Consider the following 20,242-nt stretch of genomic DNA (forward strand, 5'->3'; position numbering starts at 1 on the left):
TCGCATGCTGCCTCTCCTTAAAGGCACAGATGCCAGATGGTAACTGCGCACCTACTGCGTGTCGGGCTCTGCCCGTGCAGCGTCACTGCTCCTGACATCAACGTTGGGAGGGATTCCACTCTGCAGCTGGTTTTACTGATGTGGCTTGAGATGTTCAGTGTTGTCCTGCCCACCGTCACGGCTGGTGAGGGGCAGAGCGGGGATTTTAAACCAGGACTGGAAGGCCGTGTGCTTCCCTGAGGCTCCGGCCTCTGTTCAGAGCCGGCTCGGCCCCCAGCTCCCCTGAGAGCCTCTCCTGGGGACCCGTCTCCTCCAGGCCGTGGCTCGACCTTTGGATTTTTCAGCCCTGACTCCTTAGACCTTGGTTACGAGGTTTTATTCTCAGCTACCTTGAGTTGCCTTTTGAGTGCATCTACAAGGCGGCAAACTTGAAAATCCAGAGCACGTTCTCTAACAGGACTGTCGCCCGGAGCATCAGACACAGGGCCAGGCACACCGCAGAGATCTCTTTAAGTACCTGCTAACTTGGAAGGAAAAGCACTGAAGTGGCACTTGCGTGTGTATGACATGCCACCTTCTGGTGACATTACACCTGCAGGTGACTATTATTAGCCTCACTTTACAGCTGAGAAAACCCAGAAGCGCACCCAAGGTCAGACAGCTGACCTGGGAGCCTGCGGTCTGTGCAGCCCACGACCGTCAGCGGGGGACTTGGGCACCTGGGGGGCAGGTGGTGGCTCCGAACATGAAGCTTCATTCTTTCCTATGAGCCGCCTACGTGGACACCAACCTTTAAACAAAAGAACAGCTTTATTGAGAAATAACTTAAATCCAGCAAAATTCATCCTCTGTAAAGGTCTGACTCCGTGAACTTCAGTCGATAGGTAGAGTCGTGTGACCATCACCACAGTGCAGTTTCGAGACATTTCTGTCTCCCTCCTCACACGGGCCCAGATTTCCTGCTGCCTGGCCAGCCCTGGGTCATCTGCTCTGCAAATTTGCCCTATGGGGGCATCTTGTGTCCACGCAGTCATAGGACATCTGGCTTCCTTCACTCGGGGGTTCTGAGAAGTGGCCAAGGGGCCACCACTGACTTTTCGTTGAGTCGTGTGTGTGTGTGTGTGTGTGTGTGTGTGTCCCCAGACTTAACTGCGGGCCCCAATACGGGTTGATCAGAAGCATGCACCTGGTTGGGGGGTGTGCTGGGAGGGACGGGGGCCCCACCTGGGGGTCTGAGCCCTGTCTTCTGTGCCTCCCGCCGGGGGCTCCCAAGCTGTACACCCCACCTTGCCAGCCAGCTTTAATGGACCTGGCTTCCTCCTTCCGGGCGGTTTCGGCTTAATTAAGTCATAATGACAGATGGAGAAGCTCTGTTTCCTGGCAATTAAAGCAAGTGGAAGATTGGAACTTGTGCCAACCCTCCTCCCAGCCAGGAAGGACTTGACCCTCCCATGGCCTCGCTCCTGCTCCCCAGAGAGCATCTGGGAGGATGTTGGCAAATTCCCTCCTCTCTCCGACGCTCCCCATGGCTGCAGCTGATTTTTCTCTTCCCTGGCTGATTCTCAGGGCTGTTCTATGCAAAGGTAAAAAAATAAAAAATAAAAAATAAAAAATAAAAATAAAATAAAATAAAATAAAGAAATAATAATAAAATAAAATAAAATAATAAAATAATAAAATAAAATAATAAAATAAAATAAATAAAATAAAATAATAAAATAAATTTTTTTTATTTTAGATGTATTTTCTAAATTTCCCATTTAGATGTATTTTCAGGGTTTTCCCTCCCTTCCTCCCTCCCCAGCCCCAATCCAAGGAGGCAGGGAGACAGAGAGGAGCCATTTATTCATTCAGCCAGCACATTCTGGGGTGTCTGGTTCTCGGAGGCTCCCCAAGGGGCAGGGAAGGGAATATACAAGGTGGACAGCTTGAGGCTGGGTGGACGGTAGCACCCGCTCCAGATAGGGGAGCAACCGGGGTGCTGCTGCTCGGAACGGCCAGGAGGAAGTGGATGCAGAAGCCAGGGCATGGGGGTGCGGGCTGGCCGGAGGGGGAGAGGGGGCAAAGCCACAGTGTGGCCAGAGCAGGTGACCAAGCCCTTGCTCCGAGGCCGGTGGCCCACAGATGTGCCACAGGGAGGCCGCAGGGCTGTGGCTGCTGCCATCGGGGGGAGAAGGCAGGGGGGTAGATGCCTGGTGGCAACCTCGAGGTGGGTGTGGGCTGTTGGGGAAGCCCCCCACCCCCACCTCAAGCACCCCTGGCCACACAGTCCATGCTTTTCCCAGCTGCCATCCCTCGGGGGTGCTCCGGTGGGTTTCCTTCTGTTCTCCAGCACCGTTCCAAGCACTCGCTGCTCCGAACCCCCTGGCACTTGGCAGCCCTCTCTGCAGCATCCTGCCTCCTTGCCATCAGCTTGTACTTTCCGGCCCCTGTTCCAGGCCCACGTTACATCCTGGAGAGTCCTGATCTCACAGCAGGTGGTTTGATCCTCCTTCCAGCGTAGCCTCTCGTGTTCCTTTTCTCTCTCCTGTTCCGACATCTCTCGTCTTGTTCTGTTTCCTCGCCCGAATAATACCTGCAAAAAAACCCCAGGATCACGGTTTGCTGAATGGCAGTACCCAGCAGACGACCACCGGCTTTGGCTTCGTCTCATATAGACGAGGCCTGTAAACCGCCTTTTCTCCATTTTACCTTTCGGTCAGACTGGGCATTTCAGTCGTAAGATGCAAAGTGCAGGTGCATTCCTGGCCTCCGCTTTCCACTTTTTTTTTTTCTCCTCTCGAGCTGCACATCCTGGAGATACCTGGAGACTCTTCAGTTATGTTCTTGGGCCTGCCTGGCACCCAGCTGCCACCGAAGGACCGTTGGTCCCCATAAGTGGATTTCCAGGTTCAAGGTGGGGTGTGGAAATCTTCACAGTTGGAGGAGAAACTGGAGTCTCAGCCTTGCTCCGCGTCGCCGGGGGGATCCCTCTGTCCATGTTCCCATGTTGGCTGCACCCCTCTCTCCCCCTCTCCTCCTGCCTTCCCATCCTCCAAGGACCACTGGGCACGTGTGGGAGGGGATGGAAAACAGGGATTCCTTCTGGGCATCGAAGAGTCTTCCTCTGTTTGTAGCCCTGCCCTGCCCTGCAGCTCTGAGCCTTGAGCAAACAGCCCTTGAAAGGGGAGAGCTGCTGTGTGCTCCCAGCACTGATGGCCTGGCCCCAAGTGCCACCAACTGCCCTGACTTGAGAGTTGCTAAGTGGCCCTGCAGGATGCAAGTGCGTGTGCGCACGTGTGTGCATGTGCGTGTGTGTGTGTATGTGCACGTGGATACACACGAACACGTTTGTGGTAGGGGTGGCCGAGCTTCTCTTCCAGGAAAGCTCTTCCAAATCCTGTCCCGAAAGGAGGGGAGGTGATGGGAAACGTCACGGAGGTAAACGTGACAGCGAGGAGCACGGAGGCTGTTACTGTTCATTTTCACACAAGGGACACGTTGAAACGGTGTCAGAAAATTCGAGCCCTTGGCAGTGGCCTGGGGATGAAATATGTCTGAGGTCCCCTTGCCGCGCTCGACCGGATATCCGTATCACAGCAATGTGACAGAGCCACAGTAGCGGGTCCCTTCCATTCTTCCGTCACTTTTACACGACAGGAGACGTACCCACGTCACAGTGTACCTTGTTCACGATCCTTCGTGGCACGAGGACCACTGACTCAGTGGACCATTGTTGCCTCAGCATGTCCCCAGTGCTGGGTCTTTGGGTTTCCATTTCTCACCCCAAGGCTGTCATGAACATCTTTGTACTTTTGTGCATTTTTTTTTTTTTTTTAATAACGAGCATCTGCAGTGACTTGAGTCTCCTGACTTGACAATTCGAGATCCCTTGTCCCCGTTGCTTTGAAACTGTGGTGAGTTTGGGAAGAGGAGCAGAGCTGTGGCCCCTGCTCCCTCGCCGTTGGGAGGTGGGGCGGCGGTGGGACCTGGTCAACGGGAAGCGGCCTTCGCGGTGGCCGGAGAGGCCTGGGGGGCTGTCCGTCGCGGGGCCGTGCCCTCTCCCTCTCTTCACCCTCCTTCACTTGCGGGGAAAGCTCTCGCAGTGTTCAAAGCGTGGAGCCTCGTTGCTGCCCTTGCTCCCCCAGCACTGCACACTGAGCCCCAGGAGGGCCGGGTCCTCTGCTTGCCCATCCCCTGGTCTCCCTCAGCTCCTGGGGAGGCCGTCCCCTTCCTTCGGCTCCCTCCTGCCTCCCCCTTCCTGAGTCTGCCTCTCCCAGGACCCAAGGCTGGTCCTCCCTGGCCTCATGGAGGAGGGGGAACAGGAAGCCCAGGCCCCAGCGTTTGCCAGAGGGTCAGTAAGATGGGTTGATGGCCAAGACCCTGGAGACCCCGCTTGCCATGCTGCTTCTAGAATCCTCTGATGTCAGTGCTGAATCAGCCCTGGACTCCTGGGCCCCGGAGAATGGAGCAGAGGGGAGGATCCTGCGGTGCATGTACGTGCGTCTGATTTTGTGCATGCCGCCGTCCTGGGGCTGACAGGACCTGTGTCCCTGTCCCTATGTCCCAAGCTGAGGGCTTGCCAGTGGGCTTGGACGGTGTCCGTCACGGAGGGTTTCGCTTTCCCATCTGAGTGCTCTCCTGCCTACAAAGGGGAGGGAAAAAAATAAAATAAAAGGAAGGGAACAGTAGAATGTTCCTCAGCCCTACAAAGAGTGAAGTCCTGACATGCTACAGGGTAGTTGAGTCTTGAAAACATTATGCCCGTGAAAGGAGCTGGAAACAAAAGGATCACGTATTGTATGATTCTGCGGCTATGAAGGGGACAGGAAACGGGGTAAGGATCGCCAGGGCCTGGAATAGGGTGGGGGTGAGGGCGCCACTGCTTCATGGGGGCGGGGTTTCCTTTCAGTGGGGTGAGAATGTTCTAGAACAGAGAGTGGGGAGGGCAGCACCACAGTGTGGCCAGGCTCGGTGCCGCTGAATCCTAGAGAGTTTTGTTAGGTGAATATTATCATAAGAAAGACGGAAAGGAGGGTACGCCTGGGGCTTGGCCATAGGATTTGTTTCAGGGAAAGGCTCAGAGTTTCATCTACCCGGCTTTCTGCACCTGGCCGGCCCTCTGTGCCCTCTGTGCCTCGTAGGAAAGCGTTTGGGACCCAGAATTGGAGGAGGAGGCCCTTTGCAAAGTTCCCCCAATTTTTCAAGAGTCTCTTGGCAAAGGGAAACTACGTGAGCTATGTAGAACCCACGTCCTGGGGTGGTGGGTGCAGAAGCTCGACCCTCAGGGCGGAGAAGGGGCTCCCACGGAGAGGGGGGCTTCCTGGGGCCCACTTGCAGGGGTGCCTAAGGGATCCTGCTTGGGGACACAGGTCCCTTCCTCCGGGGCTGCTCCCGGCCTCATGCAGACTGTCCGAGGTGCTTTGGCCTTCATGGGCCTCTTCCTTCCTAAAAAAAACAAAACAAAGCAAGCAAGCAAGCAAACAAACAAACAAACAAAAAACTGTATAACAGAACCAAAAGCTGTGTTGGTTTCCATACAACCACATTGACATTATATAGTAAGACATTTCCTTCAGCCTAGAAATTCGTGTTCTTTTTTATCTCTTCTGATTTTAAAATAAATTAAAACATTTTCATGGCCCTTAAAAATACCATGGGGCCTGCCTCTGTGCCCCCGGCCTCAGTTACCATGACCAGGCCTCTTGCCCCGAGATGAAGGTCCCCCAAGGAGTGGTTACAGCTCCCCCCGGGGGCTCAGCCACGGAGCCTGCCCCCCCTCCAGTTCTCGTCCTCGGGGAGGGACAACCGAGGGGGGAAAACCGAGGGTGGTGGCTGGGAAGGGATGCTCATACGGCTCCACGCACGAGCCCTGCTGAGCCATGGCTCACTCACTGGGTGGATGTTCTCCTGGGGCAGAGAATATAGTTATGTACGCAAAGCAAAGCTTATTTCCAGATCCCTTTCTCCCAGCATTTGGATTCACACACCACGGGGGACACAGGGAGAGGCAGGGCTGCCGCCTTGCAGGGACGATGGTGTGTCCTCGCCGACGGAGCTGGAATCTGAAGGCAGCGTGCGCTGGGCCGCCCGTGTGGACCAGGCAGGAATTCACAGACACCCGGGGCTGGAACGGAGGCAGCTTTCGTGATGAAGGGGGGACGTATCCTTGGGGTCGTACATAGGTTTCAACAGACTCCCCCTTCTTGTGGATGTAGGAAAGGCTCACATTGTCATTGTCTGCCCAGAAACCCTGTTGGGGATTGCTTTTGACATAAAATATTTATTAGGACAGGACAGAAAGGGGGTAAGTACAGAGAAAAATTGGGGCTGGTGTATTTAGCCCATGTTTTTGATCCTGATGTGAAGTGGCTGTGCAAGTTGGCGGCTGTTCCTTGTTGGGCCATTTGTGTGAGGGCAGTTCTGGCCTGGAGGGACCGCTGTCAGGGGTGCCGGGGGTGTCGGGCTGGGTGGCAGGGAGGCCACGCTCTACCGTTGGCCTTGGGGCAGGAACACCACCCGGAGGGGTCGCTTGTCCTCTGGGCGGGGAGGCCTCTGGGGATTTGGGGCAGGTGCCTTGTCTCTTTCTTGTATTTTCCAAACTCCTCCGGGGCAGGACCCTGCTGGGTGATGCCGGGATGGGAGGGGGGTGCAGGCAGGTCCCTCGGGGCCCACCGGCAACATGCTCTGAGGCCCACACCCATTCCTACCTCACTTGGTAATAGGGTGAGATACAGCAGCAGTTGTAACATAATGTGGAGCATAACCTGATGAGGTTCTTAACAGCGGAGGGAAGTCTCAAGGCAGAGAAAGGGGCTGCAGACCTCCCAGCCGTGACTCCCCCCACCGCTGTGTGCAATGGGCCAGGGCTCCTGGGGACGCGCCCTGGGCTCCGTCAGCCACACTCACCCCAGGTTTATCCCAGCTCCGGGTCACTGAGGCCGGCGCTCCTGAGAACAGGCTCATGTTTGCCTTTGGGGAGGTGCTGTGCTAACATGAAAACCACCCTGGCCGGGTGACACCTCCCCAGGCTCTGCCAGCAATGGGCCCAGACATCAGGTCGTGCAAGTCACTTTGCACTTTGGGGATTTACACTCCTCATCTGCAAGTGGGGTGATGGAACTAGCCATCCAGGGGGCTGGGGCTGCTGTCACGAGGTGGTGAGCACCTGTGCATGTCTGCGTGTGGGGGGAGAATGTTCTGTAAAGTGATGTGATCTCAGATGTTCAGCGGTACCGTCTTTTTTTATCCTCATAGCACTCGGCAAGCGTGGGCATCTCTACAAATGCAGAGCGAGTGGCCCGGGTTTGCAGCTCCTGGTGTCCCCAGGTCCCTGCTTACTGAGCCAGGCTGAGAGGGGCCTGCATCTCGCAGCATCTTGCAGCTCAGATGGTTCTGGGGTCTGGAGTGGGTCTTTTTCTTACCGCTTTTTCGGCCCCTGGAGCCTGCCCAGGGCCTGGTGACGGCCAGCCCGACTCTAGGGCAAGGGTGCCCTCTAGTGCGTAGACGAGGGTATCGAGAGTATCGCAGGCGCTTCTCCACATTGTACCAACTGGAGGCTGGGGCTGAAGACCTGAAAATCCAAACTGCGTTTTCTCCCCCGGCTTGGACGGTGCTTTAAAGACGTTGTGGGTCTTTGCAGAATGTTCAACAGGCTTAGTACGCTTGGCCTTGTCGCCAAATGAACGTAAGGCAGTTTGCTTGCAACCTTATTTTTATAAGTAAGGCAAATAAAGGTAGAAAAAAATAAGATGAAACCACGAACAAAGCTAGGATAAAACGGTCTGCTATAATCCTTAAATGTGGCATGGATATGGTCTATGGTGGTCTAGAGCTTTCTAGATCAGTCAATTCTCGGTAGATGACATTGTCTACGTGCTTTGGTAGAGATGCCCCAGCCCTCTGGGCTCCCCCCACCCCCCAAAACACCATATTCTTACAGAGACTTTGGAACTTCAAGGTACGTCTGGGTTCATCTCCTGTCACATCTCTCCACGGAGGTGTAAGCATCAGAGAGCAGGTCTGTGACTCGGAGGAAGGCGGGACGGTGCAGGGCCAACCCGGTGTAACCAAGGATGCTCTTGAATATCCAGAGTGGTGGTTCTCCAGCCTAAGTGCATCTGGGCCATGTGAGCGCTGTTAGAACACAGATCCCTCTTCTGCCCCCAGAGTTTCCTTTTTTTTTTTTTTTTTTTTTATGCCCCCAGAGTTTCTGATGCGGTAGTTCTTGGGTGGGGCCCGGGGATCTGCATTTCTAATAAGCTCCTGCGATGCTCATGCTGCCCGTCTAGGGATCCCACTGGGAACAGGTCAATCCACATCTTTCCATGAATGCTTGCAGGCAGCAGAGCTTTTTGGTGACTACTCGCTGGCACAAGCTTTTAAAGCTCTGCGCTGTCAGGCCCAGGAGGGTGGCTCTTCCATGCGGGTGTTAAAGCGGAGGGCCCTGCTGAGATGGGGCTGCCACCTTCATGTGAAGATGGAGGGACTCACGAGAATGGGAGGCCTTGTCTCTGCTGTGCTGCAGCTTGACGGTCACCAGAAAGCTGTTGCACACGCGAGTAACAGGAGTTACAAGCTCGAGGGCCAAGGTTTGGCTACAGGCTGTCGTATTTTAGCCTAGAAAAAAAAATTTTATTTCATTTAATTAATTTATTTTTTAAAAAGCCTTATTTATTTGAGAAAGAGCAAGGGGAGGGGGAGAGGGAGAGGGAGAAGCAGACTCCCCACTGAGCAGGGAGCCCGATGCAGGGCTCGATCCCAGGCCCTGGGATCGTGACCCGAGCTGAAGGCGGATGCCCAACCTACTGAGCCACCCCAGTGCCCCCAGAGCCTAGAAAAAGCTTTAAAGCTGTTGTTCCTAAACATTCACCTTGACCTTTTCAGAAACGGAAATGAAACCCCACATCTCAGTAAAGCAAGTTTGCCATGCAGACTCCTGGTGTCTTCCTCACGATGCAGGCTGCCCAATGACCTCCCTGCATAAGGGGATGGTCCGCCATGTGGGTTCTTTGAAACTGGTTAGAGGTCAAGATAATCTCCCACAAACAGAGTCCTCAGTTCTTGGAACTGGATACACACCAGGGCAGGTGTCCATTAGGGCTCCTTCCATGGTTACCACAGTAAGATCATATCCTCTCCATATAACGGAATAGGGGTTGGGGGTTCAGGGGGGTGGGTAGGCATACCCCGTCGAGAGGGAGAAACCACCACCAAAAATTGGCAGACCATTTCTGAAGCACTGGTTTAAATGACTTTCACCTGTTAACTTATTTTTTTTTAAAGATTTATTTATCTGGGAGAGAGAGACAGCACACAAGCAGGAGGGGCAGAGTGAGAGGGAGAGAAATTCCAAACAGACTCTCCACTGAGCACAGAACCCAACATGGGGCTCGATCTCACGACCCTGAGGTCATGACCTGAGCCGAAGCCAAGAGTCAGATGCTTCCCCGACTGCACCACCCAGGCTCCCCACACCTGTTAACTTACTTAATAGTTGCTGTGCATCACTAGATCCAGGAGCTGGATGAGGAAGGCCAGGCCCTCTGCTAAGCCAGGGACCCCGGGGTCATGCATATAGGGAGTGGCCGAGCTGAGGTTCAAGCCCAGGCTGTCGGGTTGTCTGTCTGGAGCTCTGAGGTTTTTTTGTTTGGTTGTTTTTTGTTTTTTGTTTGTTTGTTTGTTTGCTTTTGGAGCTCTGAGGTTTAAAAGATGGGGGCCAGGAGCTCTGCTCCCCACAGTGGGGATGGTTAGCACGCTTGTCGAGATGAGCTCTGCTAGCCCTGGCTCTGAAGGGTGAGCCTACAGGTCATCTCAGGGGTGAGGGGGGTGCACTGAGTGGCCTATAAGAAGCTTGGCTCTTGGGAAGTCTCAGGCAAAGAAGAGAGTCCGAGCTAGGGGTGGCCTCTGTCCTCACCTGTGCACCTCTCCTTGACATGGGTGGGGTCTGTCGCCACCTAGTGGTCCTGTGCTGTATCGGCTCTTGAAATAACCGGGATGTTTGGGACAGGGAGGAACTTGTCTGACTGGGACCCCTTCCAGGGGGGGGCTCATCTCTTACAAGAGGACCCCAAGGGCTCTGATAGGGCGAGGGGGCGGTCTTCTATGGTTCCGGTCTTGAAAGGGGCCAGGAGGCTCACGGAAGACAGCCGGTGCTTCAGGGCCAGCCCTGGATCCGAGGCACCCCTGAGCGCCCTGTGACCTGGAGGTCAGGTTCCTTAACTTTCCCCCACCGCCCGGTTCCCATTTATAGGCAAACTGGTGCTCGACGTGGTTTGGGAATTAGAGGAAATAAACTGCCTGGCACACAGTAGCTGTTCAACTGCCTTTCGTGATGGCCCGTGGACCTGGGGCCAGTGAAGCTGTGCGTATACAGCTTGCTGACCCCATCCTACTGTATCATTCCTGGGGTGGGGAGTAGGGTGGATAATGGTTTGGGCCAGTTATCCACCTGTCGGATCAAGTAGAGTGTTTAAAATAAACTTTTTAATCGTCCTGTAATGATTCTGGGTTTCCCGGGGAATTTGAAAAGTTAGTACAGAGAGTTCTCGTAACATCTTCCGTAACCCTGGGGTAGTCCTCAAACTAAGAGACTAACATCCGTGCAGTGCCAGCACCTGAACTACAGACTTGATCTGCATTTCCTTCGTTTCTTCACCGATAATCCTTTTCTTTTCTTTCTTTCTTTTTTTTTTTTTTAAAGATTTTATTTATTTATTCATGAGAGACACAGACAGAGGGAGAAGCAGGCTCCATGCAGGGAGCCCGACGTGGGACTCGATCCCGGGTCTCCAGGATCAGGCCCTGGGCTACAGGCAACACCAAACCGCTGAGCCACCCAGGCTGCCCCAATAACCCTTTTCTGGGGGAGGATCCAGTCTGGAATCCCACACTGCATTTAGCCTTCTCCGGTCTGGGCAGTTTCGAATGACCTTGACGATTCTGGACAGTGCCGGTCATGCGTTTTGAAGAATGTCCTTCAATTTTGGCTCAACCGTTTTTTTTTTCTTTTTTTTTTTTTTTTTTTTTAACAATAGACTGGTCTGGGGCAGAGTAGCACAGAGGTGCAGTGTTCTCCTTGCCTCCCATCAGGGGTACGTGATATCAGTGTGATTTCTCCCTGGAGACACTGACGTTCATCACTCGATAAGGCGGCTCGGCCAGGTGCCTCCACTGCACTTTTGCTCTTTTTCCCTCCCACACTCTGTCCATGAGAGGAGAGTCCCCACGTTCAGCCCACGCTCCGCAGGAGGGGAAGCCAGCTCGTTTCCTGGAGGGGGAAGTACCTGCATATATTGTTTGGAAATCTTCTCTAAGAGAATTTTGTCCTCCCCCTCCCATTATTATATCTGTTGGGTTGTTTATTTTTAGACCAGTATGGGCTCATGAATGCCTCTTGAAACGCATTTTTCCTTGTCTTGATCATGGATTAACTCTTTCCAAGCTTAGAGAGTAACCCCAGCTCTGGTTTTAGGATTTTGGGTGAATACGCTTTAGCATTTCTTTTAGTGCCGTATTTTTAAAAAACTCACGATAATGTATATGGATAATTACCACCTGGATTTGGACTTGTGGGGTTGTTTGGTAAAATGAGAAATAGGTTTTGTATGGGGGTCTGTTGGTGGCAGGCGACGCGGGGCCCCTGCAGTGGTTGAGGGCTTTGGCCATGTCATTTGGGGGAGGCTGCAGGGCATGGGCCCTGCTCCTGCACAGAAATCCTGGTGCTGCTCCGACCGAGTGTACCTCTAGGTGGGTGACCGCCCTGCTGCAGCTCTGTCACCCGCAAAGGCAGAGGGCCAATAGGTCAGACTGCTCGGGGGCCCCTGCACCGTCACAGTCGAACCGCGGTAGGACTGGATCTGGACCGTCACTCATTTATCACATTTCAGCCTGAACAGTTTCCATGGTACCCACAGTGGCAACTTGCGGGGGCTGCTGACCTCGGATAAGTGTGGGCCACCTCTCCCCCTTCCCCTTGTCCTTCTCCCTGACCCTCTGTCCAGGAGTCCGCCTCATTGTTATTGGGTGGAGCTGGCCAGGCACTGCCTCAGTCAACTCTTTGAACCAGGGGTGAGTGTGTGTAAGGGTGGGGATGTGTGCAGAGAGCAGCTGTGTGTGTGTGTGTGTGTGTGTGTATGTAGAGCACGAGTACACGTGTGCACAGGTGTGTTTTTGTGATTGCATGTGTGCAGGGGATGTACAGGCATACGCATTGAAGTGTGTACATGGGTGTGTCCCTGTATATGTGGCATGAGTATATGTGCATGAGTGCAGGTATATGAGTGTGTGCGTGCACATGTGCGAATGTGTAGGCATGTGCTTTGAGTATGAGTGCTTGAGCATGCAGGTGTGCACACGTGCGCCAGCCTGCATGCATGTGGGGCGTGTTCACAAGTATGGGGACGGGTGCATGCATGTGTGAGTTTGTATGGGTGCAGGTATATGTGTGTGCATACTTGCGGCTGTGTAGACGTGTGCATGTGTGGGCTGTGTGCATATATGTGTGATTGCGTGTGTCTGATTTGTGGTCTGAAGGCCACCGCTTCCACGTGGTGCCTTCTTTAGATGCATCCGTGTGACCCCCCAGGTGTCGTAATCCCACTCATCGAGAGGACTGTCTTTTCTCTTCATCTGCTGATTTAATGAGTTTGACTTCACCAGAAACATTTCTTCTTGATTGTTTTCAAGGTTCTTGGGAGGTACCTCCTGTGACCATCTCTTGGGTCACTTACACAGAGGTGTTTCCCCCCACCCCGAGCCCTGTTATTTTCCTGTAGCTAAAATCTCCCTTCTACTAAACACACATGGGCATATGCTAATGTCCTTCTTGATTGGCTCATAAGTTGTGGGAAAGAGACAGCGTGGGGCCTGTGTGCATAGGTGTGCATGTGTGTGCGTGTGCACCCCCACACGTGCAGGTGAGTGTGAAAGGAGGAAATGCTGTTAGGTGGATCTGAGGGGGTGAGGGAAGAACTGGATGAGGCAGGGGCTTTAGGAGTTGGAAAGGGATTCCAAGCTCCCCAGGAGCTTATGGGATGGTTGGTCTAAAGCCGACATAGTCACAGACATGTCATGTAAAACGCACTAGGAATTTGCTGGAGAGAAGGGGCTGACCTCTCTCAGTGGGGAGATGAAGGAGGAGCCAATAGGTATGGAGCTTCTATGGGGTTGATGGGAGGGGAAATCAAGTCACAGCCTGCTGGTGTATTTCAACGGGGACCTTTGCGTGTGCAGTGGGGTTAGGGACATGGATGTTAGGGATGGTCCTCTAGGCATCCCCCAAGACTACTTATCTAGGGGCGACACTGGAGGCCTAGGGTTGAGGTGATCGGGAAGGTGTTTAGGGCAAGCAGTGTAAGGGAAGGTCCTGCTAGGGTTTGGCTAACAGTGGAAGGGCCAGTACTGACCAAGGTGATGTGGTGTCGCCTCTCAGGCCTCACCAAGGAATTTGTTCTTCCAGCAGGAAAGACTTAAATGAGGAGGTGGAGAGCAGTTTAGAGGGTGTCCTGGGCTAGGGGCCCATAAAAATATGTTCATTTAGGCCATTCTGAGCAAGGGAGCCAGATTGCAAAGAGCAGAGGGACGATCACTAGCTGGGAGGAGTGTCAGGCGCAGCTGCCCTGCTTAACTTTATGGACCGAAGGGTGAGGGTCAGTGTGGGAGTGGGAGTGGGAGTGAGCTTGCCAGCCCAAGGAAAAGAGTCAGATTTCCATGGTTAAGTGGGCTCCGTGAGTATATAGTAGACTTATAACTTATTCAATTGTATACAGTAGGTTGTGGCAGAAGAATTGGTGCACAATGTAGAATTTTACGCTTTAGACACTGCTGGGCAGTGCGGGGAGGAGGGCGGTGAGGGCAGCATTGGGAGGGGCTTCCTTGCTGAGTGACAGTTTTGCCTTGATGATGCTGGTATTGGGAGGCACCGGGAAGGCTTTGGACAAGGGGTTTTGGGGAAGATAAACCAGCACCCGGTCTGTGAGGGTGGGTTGGGGATGAGGAGAGGTGAGGGAATTGGGCAGATGCTGCTGTCGCCACGCAGCAGTGTGAAACCGTAACCAGGACAGTAGCAACCGGGCAGGCTGGCCGTCATGTTGGGGGTTGTCCAGATCTGGTGCAGAGTTCCGTATTTCTACAATTGTTAACCACCTTCCTCTAAAAGAGAGTCGAGGTCATAAGTCATCACCTTCGCATCTAATTTTCTTTCTCTTTACTCACTCAGCAAATATCCAAGTGGCTCATATGTGCCAGGCACTGTTCGCAGTACTTACTTATATTCGTAACCTCACGGCTGAGTAACAAGTCACCCCAGACTTTGCAGCTCGAAACAACATGTGTCCTCTCAGGTGTCTATGGGGCAGGAATCTGGGTGTGGTGCAGCTGTGTCCTCTGACCCAGGGTGACTCCGGAGGTTGCAGTCAGGGTAGTGACCGGGGCTGCAGCCATCCGAAGGCTCAAGTGGGGAGGGATCTACTCCCCAGCTCACTCGAAGGTTGTTGGCCAGATTTGGTTCGTTATGAGCTGTTAGAGGGAGGGCCTTGGGTCCTTGTCACACGGGCCTCTGAATAGGTCTGGTCACACTGTGGCAGCTGGCTAAGGGAGCAGGAGAGAGCGTGAGAGAAGGAGCAGCACCATGGAAGCCACAGCCTCGGGGCTGCGTTCTTGGCACCTGCGTTCACGGAATCCCGCACAGCTAGTAGACAGTAAATGCTCTCCTTTTGCATGCTTTAAAATAAGAGTAATTAGCGTTTGCCACGTAATAAACGTATTTTGGACAGGATGTACTGAGAGACCTCGGGTGTAAAATAGACTGCCGTGTGTGTCTTGGAGAGAAATGATAGGCATTTTGGCTGATGGCACCGTAATGCTAAAAACTTTTCTGTTCACTTATCACATCTTCACATAGAAAGGTAATTAGAGAGCATTTATAATCAATACGTAGTAAATATTTCATTTCCTTCCTGAATGGTGGGCTGGGCCTTGGGAAGCAGAGATGAATAAAAGTGAAATCGTGTCTCATGCTCAGCTCGTGCTGGTGGGGGAGGCAGATATTTAATTGGATTATTGCACCCGATGGTGTGCGTTGCGGTTCCGCTCTGCATCAGCCCTGGGGAGCGCACAGAGGCAGGAGGGACCGACTGGTTTTGCAGACCGGCACGGAAATGCCATCCTCGTGAAAAACCCAAATGTGAGGAGTCCACCTGCAGGCTTCAGGGATGGGGGGATGTGACCCCCCGCTGCCTCACCTGAGTGTATTGGCATGAAGGACTGGGTCGTGGCCTCACGGGGCTCCTGTATGACTCACAGGACGTCGGTAGGATTGTGGCTTCCCGTGTGGTGGGAAAGCAAGAGGACGCAGGTTGAAATACGTACATTTTTCCATCTGTAAAAACCTGACTCACAGATGACAACCTGAGGGTCCCCCACCCGGGAAGGGCCTTACCTGGGCAGGCCAGTGCATCCCGTAGGTGCAGGAGGCCTGGTGCTCAGGGCTCATGATACTTTACAAGGGCCACAAAAATATTTCAGTTTCTTTCAAAATCAGAGGAAAAGTGAATATAGCACATTATATGTAGTAATGCAGCCAACCTGGATTACCTTTATGTAACCAACACAGTGATAAGATACAATTAAAATGTTTTTTTAAAATAATTTTTTTAAATGACAGAGATGGCCCTGAGAGCCAGAAGTGTGTGTACCAGCGTCAGAATGCAGCCCCGTAAGTGCATGCTAGCCTTTGAGGTGGCCCCGGCCCTGAAAGTCTAGAACTGTCAAATTCGAGAATACCCAGAGAAGGTACACATGGCCTTAGGGTTGGTCCTCGCGGAGGAACTCGTGGAAGGTCCCTATGACGCAGCAACTCTATTACTACATCGTAGAAGATAAGGCAATTTTAAGAGCTGAACACCGTATCAGCCAGTTGTCTGTTTTTTGATGAAGGAAGGGACTCGTGTGCTTGGCGTTTAGGAGGTACTGAGTGAGTGAGTGTTGCAAGTGACTTTGCCACGACCGTTGAATTATGCTCTGTGTTTCACGTTGCACACACTTGTAGGCTGCTTGGACTCTGGACACGCAAGGAAAACTATCTAAATCTGCAGTGACCAAGGAAGAGAGAAGGATTCTTGCCTATTCACTTAAAAGGGGGAGACTCCCTTGTACAGATTCTCCCCCAAAGTCAGGGTCCCTGGGACGCTGCACTGGGGGTTGGATGGTTGCCTGGTGAACATGGTACCCGGACATTGGCAGGGGAGCTGAGTCCAGGACCCCTAGACCACCTCTGGTTTCCCCTTCCCTTCCCCCTTCCCTTCCCCCTTCCCTTCCCTTCCCCCTTCCCTTCCCCCTTCCCTTCCCCTTCCCTTCTCCCTTCCCTTCTCCCTTCCCTTCCCTTCCTTTCTCCCTTCCCTTCCCCTTCCCTTCTCCCTTCCCTTCTCCCTTCCCTTCTCCCTTCCCTTCCCTTCTCCCTTCCCTTCCCTCTTCCCTTCCCCCTTCCCTTCCTTTCCCCCTTCCCTTCCCTTCTCCCTTCCCTTCTCCCTTCCCTTCCCTCTCCCTCTCCCTCTCCCTCTCCCTCTCCCTCTCCCTCTCCCTTTCCCTTTCCCTTCCCTTTCCCTTGTCTTTCTTTCTTTCTTTCTTTCTTTCTTTCTTTCTTTCTTTCTTTCTTTCTTTCTTTCTTTCTTCCTTCCTTCCTTCCTTCCTTCCTTCCTTCCTTCCTTCCTTCCTTCTTTTTTTTTTTAAGATTTTATTTGAGAGACAGAGACAGAGCAAGCAGGAACATGAGTTGAGGGAGAGGGAGAAGCAGGCTCCCCACTGAGCAGGAAGCCCAATGCAGGGCTCGATTCCAGGACCCTGGGATCATGCCCTGAGCTGCAGGCAGCCGCTTAACCGACTGAGCCACCCGGGCACCCCTCACCCCCTTCCCAGTGGTTCACTGGAACTCGCAGGACTCACCATAGAGCTGCACTCACAGCTACGCATGATTTCAGTGAAAGGAGAAAAAGCAAAACCAGCCAAGGGAAACGGGTGTGTGTGCAGTCTGGGGGAGACCAGGCACAGGCTACCAGCATCCTTTCCCAGGGTAGCCACCCGGAGCACGCAGCCCAGGGCAGCAGGCAGGAGCTGCACATGCAAATCGAGAGGTGGTCTCAGTGCAAAAATGCACGCTGGATTTCAGAGTCACATGAAAAAAAGAGCATCGTAGCCCATGAATATTTTTTAAAATAGATTTCATATTGAGGTGATAAGATGTGAGATACCATTATATCTGGGTTAAATGAACATTATTAAAATTAACCTTGGCTGCTGCTTTTGAGCTTTTTCTTTTTTATTTTGAGGCTTTATTTATTTATTTGAGAGAGAGGGAGTGGGCGAGAGAGAGTGAGCGAGCACGAATTGGGGGGAAAGGAGCAGAGAGAGATGGAGAAGCAGGCTCCCCGCCGAGCAGGGAGCCCTACACCAGGTCCATCCCAGGACATGGTCATGACCTGAGCCAAAGGCAGACACTCAACTGACTGAGCCACCCAGGCCGTCCCTCTTTTGAGCCCTTTAAAGTGGCTGCTAGAACATTTTAAATGACGTGTGGGGCTCATGGTCTGCTGTTCCTGTTCACTGCTGGCCTATGTGAGGTCTTCCTACGCCAGTTTATCCCCCACCCCTACTCTGAGGGGGACCCACCCTTATCCCATGATACAGATGACAGAGCAGAGGCACTGAGAGGTGCTGTAATTTGTCCCCAGGGTGTCTGGTTCCAGAACTCACCCTTCTGACCACTGCATTCTCTTGCCTTTCAAGATCTCACTGCTCTCAGAAAGCTCACCGTGTAGCCCGGGAAGCAGGAAATAAATACTAATGTTGTAGGTTTCGAATAGTGCTGTGATTGGGGCATGCGCAGGATACAGAGGGAGTTGGTCTAGTTTTTTGAGGAGGCATCCTGGAGGGCTTCCAGGAGGCAGTGACATTTGCACCGGGCTCCGACGGTAGTTGGCAGAGAAAAGGGGTGAGCCTTCCAGGCGGTGGAATCGAGTGTGCACAGGCACAGAGCGGAGAGGCACATGGTGCCATGTTTGGGAAATGCAGACAGTTTGGGATGTCTGAGGGAATCGTCGCCGTGCAGGGGACCTTGGGGGGCAATGAGGCAGGCACAGGGACGACAGGAGTCCGATAATCCTGGGCTTTGTGGCTGGGTTGGCCCTTACCCTGGTGGAGGAGGGAAGACAGTGCATCTCACTCAAGTAGAGAAACAGCATGATCTGAAATGTGTTTGAGGAAGCTCGCCCTCCTGGGGAGGCAGGTGGGTTGGGGGCGGTGCAGAGCGGGGGCCGTGGGAATGCGGATCACGTAGGAGGCTGTGCAGAGGTCTGGGCAAGACCAGGAGGACCTGGGCACCCACCAGAGAGGAGGGCGCGGCTGATGGGGGACATCTTCGGACGGTTGATGAATGCCAGGGACATTGTGGGTGCAGTGGAAGGTGGGTCCAGGATGGAGCCTAGACTTCTTGTCTCCACGCAGTGACACCTGTGCCATTCAAAAATCTGTAGGAGGAGGCCACAGGCTTGAGGGCGGTGGCGCGAGCACTCCCAGCAAGACGAGGTCCTCAGGGGGATCATGGATGAGGCGACTCTGCAGGCCCTGGAACTGGTCATCTAGCTCCTTGGACAGAGAGAGGGACTGGCCCTCGGGGTGACACTGGCTCTCAGTGACCATGGAGCCCGGCCATCCTACTAAGCACTCTGCATATATGATGTCATCTGATCTTTTAAATAACTTACGGCGTTTCATCCCAATTATACAGAGCAGAAAATGGGCTCAGAGAGGGTGACCGACTTGCTGATGGCCACACAGCTCCTACGTGGGGACGAGGGGGTCAAAGCCTCCTGGGTCTGGCTCTCTCAGAGCTTGTGCTCTTTCCTCTGTCAGGCTCACCTGGTGTGGAAGGAGCAGGTGACAGGAGCTCCACCAGGGAGGAACGTAGAGAAACAGTGGGCGACGTTGAGAGGGAAACCAGAATGTAGTGTCCAGGATGCTGGAGGAGAAGGGGGTGTGTAGGAGGGGAAAGGCCAGGGGTACAGTTCTTCCAGGGGGAGGGGCGGCAGAGCACTCCTCGACTTGGCAGTTGGGGTGTCATTGGCCACCTCGAGTCAAAGCGCTTTGAGGGACAGGTGGGGCGTGGCGGTGGATCGCAGAAGCCAGAGCAGTGGCTGGGAGGCGGGGATGCAGAGTTGCAGGGGAGGTGGGGGGAGCAGAGGGGGACCTACCCTGGAGGTGGTGAAGCAGCAGCCCCTCACCTGCTTGGGCCCTCTACGCCCTGCACCGAACTATGTGTCTCTCGTCTCATGTGTATTTTAAACCTCATTATTTCTCTTAAAGGCACTGCCCCGCCCTCCAGAACACGGTACAAGCTTCAGGTCCCACAAAACCTGAATCCACCCCTGGGAGACGGGGGCTGGGTGGAAAGAGGGGGTTCAGGAGGCAATAAGCAAGGGAGTGGGGGGCTCTGGCCTCTGAGATCCAGGCGAGCGAGGCTTTGCCACTCACCCGCCGCAGACCTTGGGCAAGTCATTGAACCTCTGCGTGCTTCCTTTTCTGTAAAACAAAAATCACGAACGTGCTCATCCCCTCGGGCGGTTTGCAAGGTTTAATAAGATAATGTGTATAACGGAATTAGCGCCATCATTCGCACGTAGCAAACACTCCGTGCCTTTGCTCTGATTTCCTGTTATAGAATATTCTTGTTAAAATGTATTTCCTGGGGGATCCCTGGGTGGCTCAGCGGTTTAGCGACTGCCTTTGGCCCAGGGTGTGATCCTGGAGTCCCGGGATCGAGTCCTGAGTCGGGCTCCCAGCATACAGCTTACTTCTCCCTCCGCCTGTGTCTCTGCCTCTTTCTCTCTCTCTCTCTCTCTCATCAATCAATCAATCAATCTTTTTTTTAAAAAAAAAAATGTGTTTCCCTGGTTGGTGTTCTCAGGATTTGTAATTTTCCTGTGTTGGGGTCCTGCTGTGGTCCGTGGATGGAGGGCCTCTTGTGTTCCCCCATGATTTGTTTGGGAGCGTCAGATCCTGTCCTGGGAGGCACACACTGTTTCGCAGGAGACATGTGGCCCTTGCAGGGTGGTGGGCGACCACCCAAGCCCACTTCTGGGATCACATGTACCAAGTGGCCCGTCGCACAGGCCCGAGGCCACGTCCCTCCTCACTGCGGTTGTGTGCCTCTGCGCCACCCCCAGGGGTGTGACCGGCAGCCCTGCTGCCCATCAGATCTCCCCCTTTCCTC

General features: G+C 53.5%; 1 protein-coding gene and 1 long non-coding RNA gene across 2 annotated transcripts in view; one reads left to right on the forward strand and one right to left on the reverse strand.

Annotated features, from left to right (window-relative positions):
• LOC140629585 (uncharacterized) overlaps positions 1 to 20,242 on the forward strand; it is a 60,824-nt gene that overhangs the window by 20,536 nt on the left and 20,046 nt on the right. The window lies entirely within an intron of this gene.
• On the reverse strand, positions 1,827 to 7,786 carry LOC140629584 (uncharacterized). Its single transcript, XR_012027432.1, has 4 exons — positions 6,889 to 7,786; positions 5,232 to 5,427; positions 2,692 to 4,624; positions 1,827 to 2,575 (listed from the first exon to the last, which is right to left on the reverse strand). It is a non-coding gene; the product is annotated as an uncharacterized lncRNA (long non-coding RNA).

This window comes from Canis lupus (genome assembly GCF_048164855.1).
Source record: "Canis lupus baileyi chromosome 16 unlocalized genomic scaffold, mCanLup2.hap1 SUPER_16_unloc_4, whole genome shotgun sequence".
In the NCBI taxonomy this organism is placed as follows: domain Eukaryota; kingdom Metazoa; phylum Chordata; class Mammalia; order Carnivora; family Canidae; genus Canis; species Canis lupus.